The sequence below is a fragment of the Globicephala melas genome, chromosome X (genome assembly GCF_963455315.2).
Source record: "Globicephala melas chromosome X, mGloMel1.2, whole genome shotgun sequence".
NCBI lineage: Eukaryota > Metazoa > Chordata > Mammalia > Artiodactyla > Delphinidae > Globicephala > Globicephala melas.
In genome coordinates this window covers 66,489,346-66,511,211 of record NC_083335.1, presented here as the reverse complement: position 1 = coordinate 66,511,211, position 21,866 = coordinate 66,489,346, and the positions used below count along the sequence as shown (strand labels likewise).

The following is a 21,866-nucleotide window of genomic DNA, read 5'->3' as shown; positions in this document are numbered from 1 at the left end:
TCCTTAAGACTTGAGGCAGAAGAAGGCATTAACTCTGTTTAACCATACACAACTATACTCTTTGCCATCAGAGCTTATAAGGTTTGGTGGAACAGTTAGTTAAGTTCAGATATCAGTTTCCTTCTCTTTAAGCTGCTAAAAAATTTCCCCAGGACGCTTTCACATATAATATTTTAGCAGCCACTACAGATCAACTTTTAATTCTTTACTTCAAGTCACAAACTCCCATCCAGGTGTACATTTGATGATCAGGGCCCAGCTACCCTGAAAAGAAATTACATCATAGCAGCCCTGGGTCTTAAGATCTTCTATAATTTAGGGAGGTGGTTAGAGAAATGTATAAATAAGCTACAGAAAGATAGTAGAAAAGCTCAAGGGGGTTATAGGAAAAGACACACAAAACCAGGGTCAGAAAACTCTCTCCAATCCTATATATTAAGGTTCTATAAGGAGGAAAATCAGAAATCACAATAACCATTTAGAGAAATGCCAAAAAAATTTTAGTGCTTCCTTTCTTGATCCTTTGAAAATGATAAAATGTAATTTTCAGGGGTTGAGGTATTTAATTCAAGTCCCTGTCTTAATTCATCAGCAGTCCTTGACACTGAAGTTGAGATGGATGGTGATTTGATCCAAAGTCAGAGCCAGGACCAAAAGCTGTGTTCTTATTCCCGGTTCAGAACTTTTTCATAATTTTGCCAGCATCTCACTCCTTCTACCCCCAAACCCATGAAAAAGAATAGTGATTCACTCCATCCAAGAAAACTAGTGCTTCATTAAAATGCATTTGTAAAAAGCAAGGAATACTGGAGTAGTGCCTGTAAGCCCTCAGTTTACACAGCTCCTGACCCAACTGATCAAGATGCTCCCTAGGCACACCTTGCATTTTCCCCTTGCTATCACTTTGCTTAGTAAGAGTGTTTTTCCCCTACTCTTCTTCCTCTATGCCCCACAGAATTTCCCAAACTTTTTATGGTACTCATCAAATTGCCCAACACCATAATAATTTGTCCATTTCTGCATCCTCCATGAGATAGCAAATTCCTGGACAGGAACTATGTCTTTGGTATTACTATTTATTCCAGTGCCTGGTCCAATAAATATTTGTTGCATAAGGATTATCGCAAGTTTGAAGATGCCCACATTCCCAGAGCGTCCCTTTCTACAACTGCTAGAGATTTTATTTCAAGCAATGAACTGAAATACAACTCCAAGATTAACCTTTGGATGCTGTCTAGGGCAGGCTTCAATCCACCTAAAATCGATCCATCCTTCCTCTTGAGTGGGGGTACCAGCTCAGAATTCATCCCTTTAAAACAAATTCCAATAAATATAGTTGTATATTAATATTGAATGATAATTTGATTAGCAGCAATAACAGATTTCATAAGCATAGACCAGTGTTTCTCAAATTGGGGTGATAAGATCCCTGGGGGTTTATGGATATATTCTCATGGATCCCCAAGTTCTACATAAATTATTTTAAAAATTATATATCTTTGACAAAGATATCTTGAAATTGGAAAACATGTTTATATTGCAAATAACTTTAAGTCAGTGTTCCTCAAAACACATATTCTTTAGGATCTCAAAAAAAATTTGTTTCTTTAAAAGGTGTTGCATCCTGACAAGTTACTTCAGTTTGAGAAACAATGGCATAGACCACGTTTCCAAGAAGGCTCAGGACCATCCGTATATTACCTCCAATCGGTCAGACAAATAATGTCTTTAGGCATTGGTAGGGGGGAAAACAAGCTGTTAGGAAATACGGATATGAATTAAAATGGGCAGTAAGAAAAGCCCAACTCATTAGTATGATTCTTCTTGCTCCTGCTGGGATACATGTATATGCACAGAAAAGTGCTTCAAATTTGATGTTAATATTTTTCAGCTGGATCTTTGTGTTTGTTTAACATCAAAGAGGCTAAGTTTTTTCGCTTACCAAAGTATCTGTTGAAAAAGGTGAGGGGAAAGAACATATCAACTTCATCATAAAGTAGGTGAGGTCATGGTTTTCTTATAAAACATACTTCTCCATTGCCCTCTTGCCAAACAGGTTCCACAAATATCTCAAACTAAAAAGACACTGCTACTCTCATCTGTTCTTGGGCAGAGATCTAACAAATCAGATTTATACCCCCAATCCCTAGAGCTTGAAAAGCATAAGCTTCAAACAATTAACAATCAACAATTTGTCAGCCTTGGCATATAGCCAAACACACTGGCTAGGCCTTATCTCTAATCACTTTCCATGGCTCCAAAAGAGGTAAAAACCAAATGACATTAAAATAAACCAATTGTACTACCCAGATGGCTGCAATATTAATCACGTCCTAGACCAAAGACAAAAAGTTAACCCACCTCCTTTAAGTTTATCCTATTAACTTCAAACCCTAGTGTGCTCCCTTTTTAAATCTCTATAACTTATAATTCACACAAGACAGCACTTGATTATCATATCCTAGAGTTATTTCAAGTGTGCTTATATTAGCGCCTTTAACAAGACAACCATCTTGGGGATGAGATTATATAGGACTATATCATTTCTACCCCTCACTTCAGTGTAACCGAGCATAGGGCCAGATACACAATACTAACTCTGTTATTTTGTTTGTTAACTCATATGGTGATATATAAATTGCAGATGAGGTAGAAACATGGAAGGAGACTTATAGGACCCTCTGACTTTTCTATGGGTAGCATCTAAAAGAAAGAAAACAGAACAGGGAAAAGATTACTTAATAACTGCAAAGTAGTACTTACAGTATTCTAAAGAGCCAGAGACTTCTTACAGCTGTCCAAGGAGCTAGTAGTGCAAACAGCACCCTGAGCTGGGCGAATCTTTTGACATCCTTCTCAGAGAAGAGTATCCTTTCTCAGTGATTACAAAGAACTGCTGTAGTGATAACTAGTTATTTGCTCCAGCAGTTCCATATTAAATACTTCTCTGCCACCAAACACCCTGTACACTAGAGCTGGAACACTATTCATTTTTACCAGGCAGCTACCTCACTGTTGAAATTTATATCCGAAAGAATGATTAGACCTTGGCTTATTTTTCTTTTCATATAAAATGGGGAAACTGGTTCCATCATTTCTAAGTCCTCACTTCAGTGTGGTGCTTTAGGCTACTTTAAATTAGCAGAATTAAACAGGGGGCATTTTATGTAATAGATTAATCAAATAAATTGATCTATGGTTTTCAAAAGCACCTCTGCATATGTTCTCTCATTTTTATCCTTTTACAGCAATCTTCTTGAAATAAGTAGGGGCTGGTTGGAGCTCCAGATGAAAAAATTTAAGGATTAGGAGGTTTAGGTAGTTTTTCTAAAAGTGAAAATTGTTAAAGCCCAAACAAGGAATGGTTTGAAAATGGTGGTAGAGCCCAAAGATACTGGTCTTAAGAGTTCCACTCTAGAACTCCTTTGATCATACTAAAATATCAAAGTCACAGTGGTCTATCCACAGACCCACCACCCTTAGTAAAATGAGAGACACTGGTCATCAGGTACATGGTATAAATAGGTTTTTAGACTTCAAAATTTCAATGACCAGGTTATCAATTCTAACTTGCAATCTTCCTTACAACATAAAAACTTAACAGCAACTTTTTGGTTGTATCTTGGCAGTTGACACTATACAATGGCAATATACAAGAAGAGAGGAGAGAGTCTTAGCCAGGCAATCTGCTTTGAAAGGAAGAATGCACAGATAGTGCTAAACTTCCTTCCTGGGGAGACAATTTTCAATTGATACTTATGTATAATGAAAACCCCAAATAAAGGATAGCAATCCAGTTCCCTTGGGTCTGACTTGCCTTGGGCATTTTGCCTAGTAAAGCAGTAAGAGGGGGGTAGGAATGGTTCCTGTCCCCAGAATGTGAAAAGAATTGGAACTGGGATCATTGACAAATGCAGGAAAAGGAGTGAAGGCCCAGCCACCTAGTTCAGGCTTGCTTTTGGTAGTCAATACTGCACAAACACAACATCAAAGTGGTAGGGAGATCTTGGGCTGATGGGCTAAAAAATGGGACAATTAATACTGTGTTAATAACACCGAAGGGGTTGTGGGAGGTCAGCACTACTCAGAAGTAATGCAAAGAAGGAAGTGGAAGGGTCCATGTCTAACGGGCCGGACCAAAGAAAGTGCAACCAAGGTATTACAGAAATTCAAAATGGGCAAAACAATGACATCTGAGATTGTTAACGTTTTAAGTCCAAGAGAAAAGCATTTTGCTCAGTCAACATTTCCCATCAACTATGCAAAAGGGGCAGGGCAGGAGCAGGAGGGGCAAGAGAGCACAATCTTATCTGGGTACATGGACACCTGAAATTGTGAGCATTAATATTCCATAAGAAGGGTCCAAGGGCAGGCAAGTGGTCTGGAGAGGGAAGATAATGGCAAGACTATGATTACTTGGAATTTGATACACTGGAGCCAATGCAAAAGGAGTGGGAGTATGGGTCGTTGTTTGATGGACAAGTTCACAGCATACTGCAGTGTTTATACTTTATTATGCCATGGGAAGCTGGAGCTGGGAATGCTTGCCTAACAAAGCCAGGGAGGAAAAACCCATTGCTAAATGCCATTGTGCTCATCAGCAGTCCCAGTAGAAGTTTTGTGTCATTAGCAGCCCCTGCAGTAATGCAAAGGGGGTGCAAAGGGATGCTATCCGACTCTAAAAAGAAGAGAGAATAGATAATTGCAAATATTCACATTATCAGTCCAAAAAAGGGGCCTTAGTCAGTACCTCTGATGTATACAGTGAGGGTACAGGGGTCCTATCTAATGATCGTACTTTTGATATGTTATTGGTGCATATTAATTGTCCAAGAGCTGAGGTCATGATAGTTAGCTGAGGGGATATGACATTAGTCTACTGATAAAGACAACAATTTCAATTATGTATATTAACGGTCCACTAGAAGGGACCTTGGGGGAAAACAGTATCCCCTGCAGTATTACAAAGGAGATAAAATAGTCCTAGAAGTAACAGGGTTGTGAAAAACTGCAATTCTGCACATTAACTGTCCAAATAGAAAGGTCTTGGTGGTGGGCACAACCTACTGGAAGGCATAGGAAATGTGGGGGAGGAGGGGATCCTTGTCTACTGCCCAAGAACCAAATGCAATTATGCACATTAACAGGCCAAGGAATGGGGATATATGGGTCAGCAACCCTGATATACTGCAAATGGAGGGCAACAGGATAAGATGAACTAAGTTGCAGTTATGTACATTAATGTCGAAGGGACATGGTGTGGTCAATTAAAATCGTATACCTTGTACAAATATAAGGATCTTAAAGTAGCAGGCACTCCCTGCTAAAAGACAAAGGGAGTGGGGAGATAGGTGCCCCCATCAACTGTACAGGAACATGCACAAATGCAATTATGCACAATAACAAGCCATAAAAAGAGGCCTTAGTGATCATTACCCCTGCTGTACTACAAAAGGGGTCTGAGAGGATAGGATCTTATCCATATGGGATGAGCCATGTGCAGTTATGCACATTAATGTCCAAGGTGACTGGTTGTGGTCAGTTACAATTGTGCACCTTGACTGTCCAAATTTAACAGTCCTGTGGAGGGGGCACTTCCTGCTGGAAGGACAGGGAATGGAGAGGTGTCCTTGTCTAGTGCACAGGAACCCAGACAAATACAATAACAGGACAAGAAATGGGACTTAGGGGTCAAAATCTTTGTGGTACTTCTAAGGGGTTTGAAGGGGAAGGATCCTAATGTAATTGTCATTACACGTATTTGAGAAAGGGGCCTTAAGTGGACAGTACCCCATGCAGTAAAGCAAAGGGAGTGTGAAAAGAGTCAGGGACACAAGTTAACTCAAAGGACCATGGACAATTTTAATTACACATAGTCACAGTCCCAAAACAAGGGCTTTAAGGTAGTAAGTAACCTGTGCTTCAATAAGTGGAGTCCTGATCTAAAAAGCACAGTTGTGGACAACTGAGAATGTATACAAGACAACTAAGATTGTGCACATTAACTGCAGTAGTGTGTAAGATCTTGAGTAGTAGGCACCTCCTGTTGGAATATAAATAGAATGGGGAGGGTCCTTACCTGGTGTACAGGTACAGGAGCAAATGTAAGTATACACATTAACAGTCCAAGAAAACTTATCTTGGCTAGTCAGAAGCCCCCGCAGTAACGTAAATGGGGCAAGGAAATGGGATCCTAATCTAACATAAGGGAGCATGGGTTACTGAAATTATGCACGTTTAAACTCTAGAGGAAAAGCAGCCACAGTTGATCAGGACCCCTGATGCAAAGGAGGTGAAATGTGATGGGATCCTAGTGTAATTTTGCACATTAACTGTCCAAAAGAGAAACTAGTCAGTAGTCCCTCCTATAATACTAAGAACTCCAGATATTAGCTTGTCACGAGGGCACATGCACAATGAGTCCAAAGAGAAGGACTCTGAGTCACTAACATCCCCTGATATAATACAGAAAGGGAGGGATATTAAAGACAGGGGCCTTGAACACTGGAATTTTGCATGTAAATACTCCCAGAAAAAGTAACGGAGGTAATTAATACATCTTCTTTTAAAACAAAGAGAGTACAAGGGACTTAAGTGAAAGATATATTTGTGGTCAATTACCATGGTTCACTTTATTCTAGTACAAAGGTCTTGAGTAAAGGGCATCCACCACTGAATACAAGGGAAGTTAGTGAGGTCTTTATATACTGCAGAGGAAGAAGGACAAATGCAATTGTGCATTAACAGTGAAAAGAAGGGGCCTTGGTGTTCAGGACCCTATGCTGTAATGCTGACAGGGTGTGAGAGGATGGGATGCACCACAACAGTCCCAAGTACCCTCTGTGGTAAGGGTACTGGAGTAGAAAGGGACTGGAAACTAGACTGACAGAAAGGACCATAGTTGCAGTTAAGCATCTTAAGAGTCCCAAAAACGCTCCCATGTAATGCAAAGGGAGTAGGAGGTAACGGGATTCTAGACCAACAGAAGGGAACACAGGTGCAATTACCATCATGACAGTCCCAAATGCCCTCCCAGGTAATGTAAAGGGGGTCATGGGATCCAAAACTAACAAAAGGGACCATATCTGCATTTAAACACATTCACAGATCCAAGTACCTTCTGTGGTAATGCAAACAAAGCTGGAGGGGATGGACCCCAGACTGAGAAGGGACCACAGCTGCAATTAAACACTTTAATAGTCCCAAGTGCCCTCTGCTGTAACGCAAAGGGAGTAAGAGGGCATGGGAAGTGAGACTAACAGAAGGGACCACAGATGCAATTAAGCACTTCAACAGTCCCAAATACACTCCTAGGTAATGTTAAGGGAGTTAAGAGGGCATGGAATCCTAGATTAACAAAACAGATTACAGCTGCATTTAAGCACCTTTCTGTCCCAATACCAACAAGTAATACAAATGAGTAGAAAGGGATGAGATCCTAGAATTACAAAGGGACCACAGCCAAAAACGAGCACAGTGACAGTCCGAAATATGTTCCCAAGTTACGTGAGGGAATTGGAGTGCTTGAGAAAGTACACTTAACAGATGGGACTACAGCTGCCACTAACCACTTTAAAGGTCTCAAATACCTCTGCAGTCATGCAAAAGGAGATAGGTGGGAATGGGATCCTAGGTTAACATAAGGGATTGTACCTGCATTTAATAAGCACATTAACAGTCCCTTGTAGCCTCTGTGGAAACGCAAATCAAGTAGGAGGGGATGGGATCCCAGACTAACAGAAGGGACAGGAGTCCAATTAAAATAGTCCCAAGTGCCCTCTGCAGAAATGCAAAGGGAGTTAGGTGGGAATGGGATCCTAGGTTTAAAAAAAAAAGGACTGTACCTGCATTCAAGCACAGTAACAGTCCATTGTACACTGTGGTAATGCAAATCAAGGAGGGAAAGGGAATCTAGACCAACAGAAGGGACAGCAGCTTCAATGAAGCCCATTAAGAGTCCCAAGTACCCTTTGCAGTGATGTAAAGGGAGTTAGGTGGGAATATAGTTCAAGGTTAACATAAGAAACTGTACCTGCATTTAAGCACATTGAAAGTCCCTTGTAGCCTCTGGGATGATGCAAAGGGAGTTATGTGGGAATGGGATCCCACCTTACAAAGGGACTGTAACTGCATTTAAGCACATTAACAGTCCTTTGTACCCTCTTTTATAATGCAAATTTAGTAGGAGGGCATGGGAATCTAGACGGACAGATGAGACTGTATAGGCAGGTAAACGCATTAACAGTCCCAAGTACGCTCTGCAGTCATGCAAAGGGAATTAGGTGGGAATGGGATCATAGGTAACATAAGGGACTGTAGTGCCATTTAAGCACATTAAAAATCCCTTGTACACTCTGTGGTAATGTAAATCAAGTAGGAGGGAATGGGATTCTAGACTAAGAGGGAAACCGTAGCTGCATTAAAGCTTGTTAACAGTCCCAATTACCATCTGCAGTCATGAAAAGGGAGTTAGGTGGGATTTCGGGGTTAACTCAAGGCACTGTACCTGCATTTAAACACATTAGCAGTCCCTGGTAGCCTCTTTGGTAATGCAAATGGAGGCAGGCGGAAATGGGATCCTTGAACTCTACCTGCATTTAAGCACCATAACAGTCCCTTGTACCCTCCGTGGTAATGTAAATCCTGTAGGAGGGGATGGGATCCTAGACTAAGGGACTGTGGCTTCAGTAAAGCCCATTAATAGTCCCAAATACCCTCTGCAGTCATGCAAAGGGAGTTAGGTGGGAACAAGATCCTAGGTTAACATAAGGGACTGTAGCTGCATTTAAGCACTTCAACAGTACTTTGTAGCCTCTGTGGTAGTGCAAAAGGAGTTAGGTGGAAATGGGATCCTGGTTATCAAAAGGGACTGTAGATCCATTTAAGTATATTAACCATTCTACCCTCTCTGGTAATGCAAATCAAGAAGGAAGGGAACAGATCCTAGACTAACAGAAAGGACTGTAGCTGCAATCAATCGCGTTTAAAGTCCCAAGTATTCTCTGCAGTCATACAAAGTGAGTTAGTTGGGGGTGGTATCCAAGATTACCATAAGGGACTATAATTGCATTTAAGCATGTTAACAGTCCCTTGTACAGTCAGTGGTAATGCAAAGGGGGTTAGTTGGGAATGGGATCCTAGGTGAAACAATAAAGGGGACTATACCTGCATTTAAGCACATTAACAGTCCCTTGTATCCTCTGTGGTAATGTAAATCTGTAGGAGGGGATGGGAATCTAGACTAAGAGAAGGGACTGTAGCTGTGATTAAGCCCGTTAACAGTCCCAAGTACCCTCTGCAGTCATAAAAAGGGAGTTAGGTAGGAATGGGTTCCTAGGTTAAAAAAAAAAAAAGGGACTGTAGCTGCATTTAAGCACATTAACAGTCCATTATACCCCCTTTGGTAATGCAAATCGAGGACAGCCTGGGAATCTAGACTAATAGAAGGGAGGGCAGTGCAATTAAGCCCATTAACAAGTCCCATGTAGGCTCTGCATTAATGAAAAGGGAGTTAGGTGGGAATGGGATCCTAGGTTAACATAAGGGACTGTAGTTGCATTTAAGCACATTAATAGTTATACAGTTTGTGGTAATGCAAACCGTGTAAGAGAGGATGGGAATGTACACTAACAGAAGGGAACGCAGCTACAGTAAGCTCGGTAACAGTCCCAAGTACCCTCTGCAGTCAGGAAAGGGAGTTAGGTGGAAATGGAATCTTAGGTTACAAAAGGGACTGTAGCTCCATTTAAGCACATAAACAATCCATTGTACTCCCTTTGGTAATGCAGATTGAGTAGGAGGGCATGGGAATCTGGACTAACAGAAGGGGCTATAGCTCTAATTGAGTCCATTAACAGTCCCAAGTACCCTCTGCAGTTGTGAAAAGAGAGGTTAGGTGGGGATGGGATCCTAGGTTAACATAAGGAGCTGTAGCTGTTTTTAAGCCCATTAACAGTCCCTTGTAGAGCCTGTGGTAACGCAAATCATGTAGGAGTGGATGGGAATCTAGGGTAACAGAAGGGACTGTAGCTGCAATAAAGCCCAATAACAATCCCAAGTACCCTCTGCAGTCATGAAAAGAGAGTGAGGTGGGAATGGAATCCTAGGTTAAAAGGCGGGGGGGAGATTGCACTTGCATTTAAAAGCACATTAACAGTCCCTTGTGTCCTCTCTGGTAATCTAAAGGGAATTAGGAGGTAATTAGCTCTAATGGGATCCTAGGCTAAGATAAGGGACAGCAGTACAATTAAGCCCATTAGCAAGTTCTATGTAGGCTCTGCAGTAATGAAGAGGGAGATAGTTGGGGATGGGATCCTAGGTTAATATAAGTGACTGTAGCTGCTTTTAAGCACAGTAACAGTCCCTTGTACCCTCTGTGGTAATGCAAAGGGAGTTAGGTGAAAATAGGATCCTACCTAAAAAAAGCGATTGTTTCTACATTTAAGCATATTAACAGTCCCTTGTATCCTCTTTGGTAACCTAAAAGGAATTAGGTAGAGATGGGATCCTAGACTAACGGAAGGGACAGTAGTGCAACTAAGGCCATTAACAAGTCCTATGTAGGCTCTGCAGTAATGGAAGGGAGATAATTAGGGATGGGATCCTAGTTTAAGACAGGGGACTATAGCTGCATTTAAGCCCATTAAAAGTCCCAAGTACCTTCTGCAGTCATTAAAAGGGAGTTAAGTGGGAATAGGGTCCTAGATAAACATAAGGGACTGTAGCTGCTTTTAAGCACAGTAACAGTCCCTTGTACCCTCTGTGGTAGTGCAAGGGAGTTAGGTGGGAATGGGATCACAGGTAAACATAAGAGACTGTAGATGCATTTAACCACAGTAACAGTCTCTCGTGTACTCTGGGGTAATGCAAACTGAGTACAGGGATGGGATTCTAGACGAACAGAAGGGACAGCAGTGTAATAAAGCCCATTAACAAGTCCATGTAGGCTCTGCAGTAATGAAAAGGGAGTTAGGTGGCAATGGGATCCTAGAGTAACATAAAGGACTGTAGCTCTATTTAAGCACATTAGCAGTCCCTGTACTCTCTGTGTTAATGCAAATGGAGTAGGATGGAATGGATTCTAGATAACAGAAGGGACTGTGCCTGCAACAAAGCCCGTTAACAGTCCCAAGTACTCTCTGCAATCACGAAAAGGGAGTTAGGTGGAGAGGGGATCCTAGGTAATTGCATTTAAGCACATTAACATTCCCTTGTATCCCCTTTGGTAATGCAAATGGAGTAGGAGGGCATGGGAATCTAGACTAACAGAAGGGATTATGGCTCTAATTGAGCCCATTAACTCCCCCAAGTACCCTCTGCAGTCATTCAAAGAGCTTTAAATGGGAATGGGATCATAGGTAAACATGAGAGAGTGTAGATGCATTTAAGGATATTAGTCTCTACACTCTAGGGTAATGCAAATCAAGTAAGAGGAATGGGCTCCTAGACTAATAGGAGGGACAGCAGTGCAAATAAGCCCATTAACAAGTCCCATATAGGCTCTGCATTAATGAAAAGGAAGTTAGGTGGGGATGGGATCCTAGGTTAACATAAGAGACTATAGCTCCATTTAAGCACATTAACAGTCCCAGTTACCCTATGTGGTAATGCAAATCCAGTAAGAAGGAAACTGATTCTAGATTTACAGAAGGGACTGTAGCTGCAGTAAAGCCCATTAACAGTCCCAAGTACCCTCTGCAGTCATTAAAAGGGAGTCAGGCGGGAATAGGGTCCTAGATAAACATAAGGGACTGTAGCTGCTTTTAAGCACAGTAACAGTCCATTGTACCCTCTGTGGTAGTGCAAGGGGGTTAGGTGGGAATGGGGTCATAGGTAAACGTAAGAGACTGTAGATGCATTTAAGCACAGTAACAGTCTCTTGTACATTCTGGGATAATGCAAATTGAGTAGGTGGGATGGACTCCTAGATTAACAGAAGGGACAGCAGTGCCATTAAGCCCATTAACAAGTCCATGTAGGCTCTGCAGTAATGAAAAGGGAGTTAGGTGGCAATGGGATCCTAGATTAACATAAAGGACTGTAGCTCTATTTAAGCACATTAGCAGTCCTTTGTGCCTTCTATGTTAATGTAAATCGTGTAGGAGTGAATGGGAGTCTAGACTAACAGAAGGGACTGTAGCTGCAATAAACCCATTAACAGTCCCAAGTAACCTCTGCAGTCATTCAAACAGGTTTAAATGGGAATGGGATCATAGGTAAACATGAGAGACTGTAGATGCATTTAAGGATGTTAACAGTCTCTACACTCTGGGGTAATGCAAATCAAGTTAAGAGGGATGGGCTCCTAGACTAATAGGAGGGACAGCAGTGCAATTAAGCCCATTAACAAGTCCCATATAGGCTCTGCATTAATGAAAAGGAAGTTAGGTGGGAATGGGATCCTAGGTTAACATAAGGGACTATAGCTCCATTTAAGCACATTAACAGTCCCTTGTGCCCTTTGTGGTAATGCAAATCCAGTAAGAAGGAAACTGATTCTAGATTAACAGAGGGACTGTAGCTGCAGTAAAGCCTATTAACAGTCCCAAGGACCCTCTGCAGTCATTAAAAGGGAGTCAGGCGGGAATAGGGTCCTAGATAAACATAAGGGACTGTAGCTGCTTTTAAGCACAGTAACAGTCCCTTGTACCCTCTGTGGTAGTGCAAGGGAGTTAGGTGGGAATGGGGTCATAGGTAAACATGAGACTGTAGATGCATTTAAGCACAGTAACAGTCTCTTGTACACTCTGGGATAATGCAAATTGAGTAGGTGGGATGGACTCCTAGATTAACAGAAGGGACAGCAGTGCCATTAAGCCCATTAACAAGTCCATGTAGGCTCTGCAGTAATGAAAAGGGAGTTAGGTGGCAATGGGATCCTAGATTAACATAAAGGACTGTAGCTCTAAGCACATTAGCAGTCCTTTGTGCCTTCTGCGTTAATGTAAATCGTGTAGGAGTGAATGGGAATCTAGACTAACAGAAGGGACTGTAGCTGCAATAAAACCCATTAACAGTCCCAAGTACCCTCTGCAGTCATGAAAAGAGATTTAAATGGGAATGGGATCATAGGTAAACATGAGAGACTGTAGATGCATTTAAGGATGTTAACAGTCTCTACACTCTGGGGTAATGCAAATCAAGTAAGAGGGATGGGCTCCTAGACTAATAGGAGGGACAGCAGTGCAATTAAGCCCGTTAACAAGTCCCATATAGGCTCTGCATTAATGAAAAGGAAGTTAGGTGGGAATGGGATCCTAGGTTAACATAAGGGACTATAGCTCCATTTAAGCACATTAACAGTCCCAGTTACCCTATGTGGTAATGCAAATCCAGTAAGAAGGAAACTGATTCTAGATTTACAGAAGGGACTGTAGCTGCAGTAAAGCCCATTAACAGTCCCAAGTACCCTCTGCAGTCATTAAAAGGGAGTCAGGCGGGAATAGGGTCCTAGATAAACATAAGGGACTGTAGCTGCTTTTAAGCACAGTAACAGTCCATTGTACCCTCTGTGGTAGTGCAAGGGAGTTAGGTGGGAATGGGGTCATAGGTAAACGTAAGAGACTGTAGATGCATTTAAGCACAGTAACAGTCTCTTGTACACTCTGGGATAATGCAAATTGAGTAGGTGGGATGGACTCCTAGATTAACAGAAGGGACAGCAGTGCCATTAAGCCCATTAACAAGTCCATGTAGGCTCTGCAGTAATGAAAAGGGAGTTAGGTGGCAATGGGATCCTAGATTAACATAAAGGACTGTAGCTCTATTTAAGCACATTAGCAGTCCTTTGTGCCTTCTGTGTTAATGTAAATCGTGTAGGAGTGAATGGGAATCTAGCCTAACAGAAGGGACTGTAGCTGCAATAAAACCCATTAACAGTCCCAAGTACCCTCTGCAGTCATGAAAAGAGGGTGAGGTGGGAATGGAATCCTAGGTTAAAAAACGGGGGGAGGGGGATTGTACATGCATTTAAAAGCACATTAACAGTCCCTTGTGTCCTCTCTGGTAATCTAAAGGGAATTAGGAGGGGATGGGATCGTAGGCTAAGATAAGGGACAGTAGTACAATTAAGCCCATTAGCAAGTTCTATGTAGGCTCTGCAGTAATGAAAAGGGAGATAGTTGGGGATGGGATCCTAGGTTAACATAAAGGACTACAGCTGCATTTAAGGACATTAACAGTCCCTTGTACCCTCTGTGGTAATGCAAATCCAACAAGAAGGAAACTGATTCTAGATTAACAGAAGGGACTGTATCTGCAATAAAGCCCATTAACAGTCCGTTGTCCCCCTTTTGGTAATACAAATAGAGTAGGAGGGCATGGGACTCTGCTAACAGAAGGGACTGTAGCTCTAATTGAGCCTATTAACAGTCCCAAGTACCCTCTGCAGTCATGCAAAGAGATTTAGACAGGAATGGGATCATAGGTAAACGTAAGAGACTATAGATGCATTTAAGCACAGTAACAGCCTCTCATACATTCTGGGGTAACACAAATTGAGTAGGAGGGATGGGATTCTAGACTAACAGAAGGGACAGCAGTACAATTAAGCCCATTAACAAGTCCATGTAGGCTCTGCATTAATGCAAAAGGAGTTGGGGGGGATGGGTTCCTAGGTTAACATAAGGGACTGTAGCTCCACTTAAGCACATTAACAGTCCCTTGTGCCCTTTGTGGTAATGCAAATCGAGTAGGAAGGGAATGGATTCTAGAGTGACAAAAGGAACTGTAGCTGCAATAAAGCTCATTAACAGTTCCAAGTACCCTCCGCAGTACCCTCCTCACTCAAAGGGAGTTAGGTGGGGATGGGTTCCTAGGTTAACATAAGGGACTGTAGCTGTCTAAGTCCATTATCAGTCCCTTGTACTGCCTGTAGTAATGCAAATCATCTAGGAGGGGAATGGGTGCTAGACTAACAAAGGGGTCTGTAGCTGCAATCAAGCCCATTAACTGCCGGAAGTATCCTCTGCTGTAATGCAAAGGCAGTTAGTTGGGGATGGGATTCTAGTTTAAAGAAAGGAGTCATTGGGACTGCAATTTTGCACATGAACAGTGTCAGGAAATGGCCTTAGATAATTAGCACCTTTCAGAAGTAAAGATGGTGCAGGGTTCCTGATACAAAAGGCTCAGGTGTAATCAATTAGGTTTGTGCACATAAAATGTCCTAGTGCAGAGTTCCTAAGTAGTAAGGGTCCTCTGCCAGAATACAAAGTGGGTGGGTGTGACTAATTCACAGGACATTGACAAATGCAACTATGAACATTATCAATTCAAGAGAAGGTTCCTTGAGAGTCTGACCCATATAGCATGCAAATGGGATACAGTGGCCCATTAAAATGGACAGGACTCTGGACAACTGCAACTGTGCAAATTAACTGTCCAAAAGCTGAGTTCTTGAATAATCTGCATGACCTAGCAGTATTCCACCGAGTGTGGGATTTCATTTTTTATTGCATGGGACCATAGATATATGTAATTATGCACATCAATTGTTTAATAAGAGAAGGGACTTTGGGTAATCAGAACTCCTCAGAAGAAATGGCACAGAGGTAAGGGATATCCTAGACTAATGGATGGGACCATGGGAAATGAGGATTTTACATATTAATGCAAAGTGATAGGTAGTCTGAACTGCCTAGGAGCAATGAAGAGCATGGGCGGGTCTTACCTGTTAAGCAGGACCATGACTAACAGTAATTGTACCCATTAATATACCAAAGTAAAGGACTTTGAGGATGAGCACTTCTGCTGTAGTACAAAAAAGTTGCAGAGGACTTGTGTAATGAACAATTGGGATTCTTCTCATTAATAATTCAAGGAAGATGGTCTCAGGTAGTCAGCAGTGCCTAATAGCAATGCGAATGGGATGGAGGGTCATTGATTAACGGGGAAGACGATGTACAGTTTGGTACTTTAATTGTCCAAGAACAGCAGGACTCCCGAAAAGCAGAGCAAAATTGGTAGGATGCCTTTGTTTAATGGACAAGGCTATGACAATTGGGACTGAGCACATTAACTGTGGAACAAAAAATCTGGGTTTTCTGTGCCCCCTGCTGAATGCAAAAGGGTTTTTGACTGGGATCTAATCCAATGGGCAGGATTATGAACAATTAGAATTTCACTCAGTGCAAAGAGTTTAGGTGGTCAGCACAGTATATATGCACTGTCCAGAAAACTGGGATTGTGACTACTGCATCAATGACAGAGGAATGGTTTCTCCTTCCTTAAGGACAGGGGATTGAGAAGATTGAGTAACTAGACTTATGAAAGCTCTCAATTAATTAACATTTCCTAACATTAATGCAAAGGGTGTGTGGATTCTTTGTTCTAACATGGGACAATGGACAAAAGGGATTCTGTACATTAATTGAAAATGGTGACTCAGATAGTCAGCATTCAGTATCTGCAATGCTAGAGGCAGACAGGGTATCCCAGTCTACTGGGTGAGCAACGTGGACAACTTATTTTTAGCACTGAATCAATGCAAATTTCACGGGCTTTAGGGAGAAACAGGACTGAGGCTGGGCTGGGGCTGGGGCTGGGGCTGGGGTTGGGGCAGGGGCCGGGGCAGGGGCCGGGGCAGGGGCTGGGGCCGGGCCAGGGGCTGGGGCTGGGGCCGGGGCCGGGGCTGGGGCTGGGGCCGGGACTGGGGCCAGAGCTGGGGCCGGGGCTGGGGCTGGGGCCGGGGCTGGGGCCATTAAGGGGGTTGCTGGGAAAAGGGCTGGGGTGGAGCTAGAGGCTGTGGAGTCAAGGAACCACAGAAAACTGAAATTATGAGCAATAATACTCCAATATAATAAGTTCGAATAGAAGAAGCAAGTCCACAGCAATTCAAGTTTCCTGCAGATAGGTGGGTCATTAGTCAATTAGTGCAGCATTAAGGGTGAGAACAAAGCAAGGCCTGGACCGGAGTGGACCTTCAAATATTCCTTTTTACATTCAGTCATAAAGTTAAATTTTTAATTAACTACTTCTGTGCTATAAGACTCTTCAAAAATCCAAAGGGAAGTAGTTTATTAAGTCAGCCCCAAAGTAAAAAATAGTAAAAACTTTAAAATGGCTTATTATTTTACTTTGAACATCTAAAGACAAAAAAAGTTTAAGCAATTTGTAGAAAAAGAAACTGAAAACTTTAAGGAATTTTAAAGGAACCCAAACATGAAAACCAATTAAATGTAACTGAAATGAAGTCTACAAATAAAGCCCCTAAATACATTTCCATAGTAGTCCCTTAAGGCTTAAATCGAACACTAGCAAACCACATAATCAAACTATGTATGACTAACATCCAAGAAACAAATAGAAATCAAAATCCGACCCCAGCATTAGCCATGGGGTAGGTGTTCCTCTTGAGAAAGGCAGGGATTCCTCTTCTGCCACCTGTCGGCCAACGATCATCTGCGATCCATTCTGGTCCTGGCCACGACTCACCGCCATTTTCACACTTGGCAGGCATGGAGCACTGCCCCTGGCCAAAGTGCAGAAGAGCAGAGGCGGGGTTGGCGGGGGCGGGTAGTACACTAGCCTTAGGCCACGGCACCAATGCAGAGGAATGGCGTGAAGTTCAGCCCGCACAGCCTAATATCCTGCACTGCAAGTGGCAATGCCGGAGGGGAGGGAGCAAAGTGAAAGGGGAGGGAGGTGGAAAGGCCAAATGTCCTTGGAAAGACCTTGGTACCACCCACTGGGAGTAGTACAAACGTGGCCCGTCCTGACTGGCTGAATAGAGACGGTAGCGAGGTGCTATTCTAACTCGGTCTAATTCCATCCTCCACTAACTGGCTGCGACCAATTCCACCATCCTTTCTGATTGGGTGGGTCATGCGGCAATCCAACATTGCCAATCCCTCCTTTCACTTTTTCGCGGCAAAGCCCGCCATCTTTAACAATGCGGCAGGCCCTCCTGGTGCAAAGCCCGCCAAGAATGTAACGGTCGCTCACCCCTGCCATGACATCCACGTGACAAACTGCCATGATATACACATGACAAGGTCAGCCATATTGTCCCTGCAGCAAAACCTGTCAGGAAATGCACACGGCAAAGACAAAGGCCCGCCATGTTTTAGACTGCGGCAAGTACTTAAGCCGCCATCTTTTACTATGTAACAGAATATTTCCACCGCCATGCTGCACACTAGAACAAAGACACCCATGATGTGGCTTCCCGCCACTGGAACACTGCGGCAAAATGGATCCGCCATTTTGAACACTCTAACAAAGCAGAGAGCCATGCTAAGCAATGCTGCAAAGTCAAAATCGCCATTTTGAACCCTGCGCCTAGGTCCTCTCCCTCTCATTTTCGATTAGCCTTTTGTAATGTGACACAGGATGATCCTGTTTTTCCACCTCATGATACCACAATTCATGCAAAACTCCTAACATGACCCAAATCAGCTCATTCAAAACACTTAACTCATGCAATGCATATCATTTCCTCTGCCTGTCCCACTATTCATCTTACCTTCCTGGTTTATATTTAGCACAAACAACTAGCTCTCAGCCAAGCTGGGCGGCAATTCTAAAGTGGCCGCCATCTTTCCTCCCCAGCCTAACCAACCCCCTAGCCTAACTGCAAAGTCATCTCCCAGCCAAAGCCGTAGGTCCACTCACACAACACCAAACGATTAGCAGCAACATTTTGTAGACATTCCAGATAGTACAACGAACCACAAAACCCAACACTTTTCCATCCATAAAAAGCCCCGATGGGCGATGAAAAAAAAAATCTAAGCAGGTATCCGCGGCCCCGATGGGCAAGGAAAAAAAAAATTAAAGCAGGTATCCGAGGCCCCGATGGGCAAAGGAAAAAAAGAAAAATCAAAGCAGGTATCCAAGGCCCCGATGGGCCAAAAAATAAATTAAAAAAAAAAAAAAAGGCAGGTATCCATTGCCCCGTTGGGCCAGAGGGTTGGGGAGAGAGGGGGTACACAGCAGGTATCCGAGGCCCCGATGGGCTAAGGGAAAAAAAAATTAAAAGCAGGTATCCGCGGCCCCGATGGGCAAAAAAATAACAATATTAAAACCAGGTATCCACAGCCCCGATGGGCAAAATATAGAAAAGGGGGAGAAAAAGAAGACTAAACCACAAAAAACCAGAGGAGTCAACCAAAAATAATTCCAAAGAAAAATTCCTTTAAAATTGAAAACTGCCTAAAAATATCCCAAATATCTGTAAAATAGCGAGGTGTCAAGAAAATACTAGGAGAAATTTCAGATTTTTAAAAATATTTTATGAATTTTTGGTGAATTTTTTAAAAGAAATACGCCATAAGGCATGGTTGGGGGCTGGAAAATGTTCCAGAAAGAACCACAAGGGCAAAGAGATCCAATATGAGCAAGCTTCTACCCCGGGAAAAGAAGAAATATGGCGGTCGCAGCAAAGTGCAGCGCTTTAAGAAGTGAGAGGGAGGGGACTGAGGGCGGAGGGAGTAGAAGAGGAGTGGCCTAGAAGATTGAAAGCCAGACATATTTGTAGTTTAGCCAGCTCAAAAATTTACCCAGTAACAAGAAAAAGAGAGATTTCAAAAAAACACAGCAACATACTAAAAAGAACATTAGACTGGAGGTAGGCTTCATTTCTAGTCTAGGAGCCACGACTTCAAAGGGTTTTCAATGGGTTCGCATCTGTAAAATAGGGACGTTGAGTAAATCAAATTAGATAACTGATGTTAAAATTCTCCACAAACAGTATAGCAAATGAAAAGGTTTTAGTTTAATTTGGTTTTGAAATAGGAGGAAAGGGGAAGTAGAGCTTTGATATGTTAATAAAGTATCCAAATACCTCATTTAGCCAGAATGTATAACTGCCCCACCAAACGTTTGAACCAAAGAAGCTAGGAAGGGGCAATACATTAAGGTTAGAACCCTCTTCAAGGGACTTTCCCTTCCGTTATCTAATGTGATAGTGAAGGTTTACTAGAAAAAGAGACCCATAAAGGTTACACGATGTGCTCAAAGTCACACACCATGATTCTGATTCAGTGTATTTTCTACTCCAGCACTCTGCCTGTGTGGCCCCTGATAATAGAAGACTGGAAGTGCTTCTAAGTGAACAAGAGAGGAAGGAAAAGACATTTCACAGAATGCCGATTTAGCCCCTAAATAATCTATATTATTTTTAATTTTTAAACTGTGAAACCTTAATCTTTAGTATTTTCTACTTCCTCCGTGAATCTGATGACCCCAACAATGAAGCAGTCATAAGTGTAGAGTAGCGAAGTTCACCCGCTTCCAGTAACTGGTAGGAAAATGTTCATATAAAAGCCAAAGCTTCCCCCAGAAAGCTGGCTATTTAGGTGAGAAGCAATTAATCTCCTAAACCATCCTATACGGTTTATCAGAGAAACAATAGAGAAACTGAGGGAGACGTTGGAAACTAAGTATTACACACAACTCCTAGAAAATCAAAGGATACATTGCCTTCCCAGTGGCTGAACTGGAAAGTGTAACTATTAACCCAAATAGTATCAGGTAAGGATGCCCTCCAGTCTCCAAATAAGTAATAAGGTATGCAAAATTTTCTTCCTTAAAGGACACACTCCATCTTCTAAGTGCTCTTGGTTCACACAAAAAGGTAATCTGACTTATACCAAATGAAGGATATTGCATTGTAAAAGTAGTATAATTTTCCATAGGACCTTTCCTCAACACTCAAAATTTAAACTATGAAGCAAATGCCTACAAACAAATTTGTTATGCTTTCCAGATTTGGGGAAGGAAATGGGATTCATATATATATATTTCTGAAAGTCTTTAAAATTTCACCCTAATTTAGTCTTTCACAAGTTTCTAATGAGACAAAGAGAGGAAAAGGAGTCTTTCGTTGCATAGAGTGGTAAACTGAGATTGAGGGATGTTGTTTTCTTTGCTTTTGGTTTAAAAACTAGTGGCGGCAAGAGGATCCCACAGTAGAGGTCCTTGGACTCAGATAATTTTGGTTGCACTTTAGTGAAATATCTCTCTTGAGAAGACTGCCTTGCATGTCAAATCTCTCTAGTGAGAATTGTGGAATTTAAATGGAGTTTAAAATTACTGTAGTGATCACGGTATATTTGAAAAATAACCATACCTGTAAAAGGCAGTAAATAGTGACAAACATTTTGATATCGTTTCAGTCAGCAGAAAAAAAAATGATTATATAAGTGGTTGTTATGTAACAACTACTGTGATCTCAGCCTAGACTAACCAGCAAGACCTAAAAAGCAAGTCAACTATCACCAGTAGCAACACTATCAGGTCCTAAGCTCCTTCTCTATAGGCCACAAACTAATAGTATCACCAGGAATCTGATCCCATTATAGAATTTAACCTGTTTCAGCTTATTTTGTCTTCAGCACAGGGTACCAATTATTAGGGTAACTAGGCCTGTCCAATAGAATTTTCTACAATCGTGGAAATGTTCTATACATTTTAGACTTTGGGTTAGGAAAAATTTTCTAAAACAAGACTCAAAGTGCATCCACTACTAAAAAATTGATAAAGTTGAATTTTTGAAATCAAAATCTTTTGTTTCACAAAAACACTTTAAAAGGTGAAAAGACAAGTTATAAACTGGTTGTCCCGGGGTTCTACAGGCAGGCTCTGGTTCCGGGAGGGTGGCCAGACTAGCAGATTACTCCCATTGGCTGTCATAGTAATCTTTCATGGGATCGGGTGAGATTAGGCCGCCAAAATGGTGTTGACATGTTGATTTGGGGTGACTCTCACTCACATCAGACACAGGATATTTTAAGGCTCTAGGCTACCAAGGTCCACTGCCAAGACTTGGGCTAAAAGAACTGCAGAGGATACAAACAGATTCCAAAGAGCCATTGCATTGGAAATGGTAACAGCTTTGCTACTTTTTCTAGTAATGGAAGACATGAAAT

At 42.0% G+C, this 21,866-nt stretch overlaps 1 long non-coding RNA gene across 13 annotated transcripts in view; it reads right to left on the bottom strand.

Annotated features, from left to right (window-relative positions):
- Positions 1-19,345, bottom strand: part of LOC115847415 (uncharacterized) — a 31,156-nt gene extending 11,811 nt beyond the window's left edge. For 2 of the 13 annotated variants that reach the window (XR_009560806.1, XR_009560799.1), the window contains exons 1-3: positions 18,610-19,345; positions 2,599-2,703; positions 1,222-1,309 (exon numbers count right to left, since the gene is read on the bottom strand). This is a non-coding gene — a long non-coding RNA (uncharacterized lncRNA). The other 11 variants (XR_009560805.1, XR_009560798.1, XR_009560797.1 and 8 more) reach the window with 10 other exon arrangements.
- Positions 19,346-21,866: the final 2,521 nt, after the last annotated feature.